Consider the following 2,069-nt stretch of genomic DNA (forward strand, 5'->3'; position numbering starts at 1 on the left):
CTTTTCAAATTTCACTTTCCTACTAAGTCATAACCAAAAGCAGCCTTCCCTTGACTTTTTCCCCGTGATCTCCCTAAAAATGCAGTTTTCTGAGATTTCTAGTGCCAGGTTTGAGAAGGGAGGGAAGTGGCTTTGGCTCACCAGCTTTGAGCCATTTCAAGCCCCTTTTCCACTCTGTTTGGGTTCAAACAGCCTCCAGTTGCCATCTTACACATAGGTCTTCCCTCACAAAGCCTCTGGGGCAGAGACAATGTGGCAGTGGTGTGAAACACGACCACAAGACCCACAGCATCGGTGTTTGTAATCAACAGGTCGGGAGGGTCTGAGGCTTTGTTCACATCACGGTGTTCTGGGCTTTCTAAACACAGATCAGAGCAACCATCACCACAGGGGCAAACTCAATGCCAGTGAGGACTTTGTTTTCTTAAAAGCTTTGTTTTCTTAAGCCGTTACCTCAGCTGGAGTCATACCTGGCTTTTTGCAATCAGCAGCTTGGACGTTGTAGGAACTTAAGAAAAAGGATGGTGAAAAGACAGCTCAAATTAGCATCAACACCAGTCATACGGAGAAGGATCTGCAAATACTGAATTAGACAGAGGAAAAAAAAGGCCGTCAAAGTTAGAGATACCCACACAAGCTAAAAACATTGTCAGGGCACAGGTGACACTGCAAAAGCCGGCAGGTCATCAGTCCAGCAGTCTTACCACGACTTCTCTGCGTCCACCCAATCAAGGCAACCACTTTGCTGAAGGCAAATTCACCTTAAAAATTAAAGCTGAAGGCAAGTAGAGTCGGTGAGCTACAAAAAACCCAAAACATTTCCCAGTACAATCAGCAAGACTTCCACCGAGCGCTTGCATCTTTTTTGCCCAGGGTCTTATGATTGTTCATGTGATGTGGCTTTCTGTCTGATCTGTGGTGTCCTGACAGTACTCCTACCACTTCTCAGTGTCACCTTCTACTTTTTGGAGGAGGAATTGCCTGGAGTTTGTCCTTTTGGGAAGATAAAAGAGGGAACTTGGCAAATTAAAAGCTGTCCTGGAGGCGTCCCTTTTTAGCACTTTTTAAAGATTAGTCCCAGCTCTTCCCTAAGCACTTTGTTATTTAACCCAGAGGACTGAAAATGAAGTTCTCAGACCAACTAGAATGCCTCCACCTCATCCTGCTGCTGCAAAGAGACTTTAAAAACCATCCGCAGGCCTCTAAAGGTATTTTTCTCTGGTCTCAGAGCTGTCAGATCAGCCTTTTCTTTATTCCCAGGGCAAATGTGAACTGCACGTGTACAAGCCTGGCTGAGGTTCTGCTCTAACACGACAGGAGATAACCTTTCCTTCCCACCTCCTGCTCTCCACAGCTCTCCAAGATGTGGTGGAGACTGGAGCAATACACCTACATAGAGTCTTTTAATACAGATGATGCTAAGTCAGGTTTCAGTGTACACTTCCCAAAAATCATACGGCTTTTGAGTGAGTCACATCAGCAATGTTACCCTTTCCTTTGCACTGGGACTCCTACATACACACCACAGTTTACTGTGCAGCCAGAGCTTATTTGCAGAAGGCATCAACATCATGATCTTGGCTCACGAAAAATTAAATTTACAGCGTTTTTTTTTTTAACTGTTACAGTCATACTTACTTGCATGGACTCTCTGTGGAGGATTCACTGAGTCTATTTGAGTGGCTTTGTGATTTTTCCATTTCTGATTACCTGATCACCCCCTCAAAACACTCTTAAAAAGCTCTGGGAGTTCACTTGCCGCTATCATTTTAAATAAAGACAACTAAACCCTTCATTTTGTGTTGTCCTCTCTTTACTCACCTTCCCAGTGTCCTCTGACATTAACATAAAACCAAGGTGGCAGCAGAGAAAAATCCTGACTTGTCTCACTCAACTAGGATATGAACAGCTTTACACTAACCACTCAAGGAATTATGAGGCCAACAGCAGCAATGCCATTAGGAAAAACCAGAACATTTTAACACCGTTAATTTAGCTCACATCAGTTTTTACCTTTACGTAAGCTGCAGCAAACCTATTTCTTTTTTTTTTTTTTTTTTTTTAAAAAG

This window comes from Buceros rhinoceros, unplaced genomic scaffold (assembly GCF_000710305.1).
Source record: "Buceros rhinoceros silvestris isolate BGI_N320 unplaced genomic scaffold, ASM71030v1 scaffold18419, whole genome shotgun sequence".
Taxonomy (NCBI): domain Eukaryota; kingdom Metazoa; phylum Chordata; class Aves; order Bucerotiformes; family Bucerotidae; genus Buceros; species Buceros rhinoceros.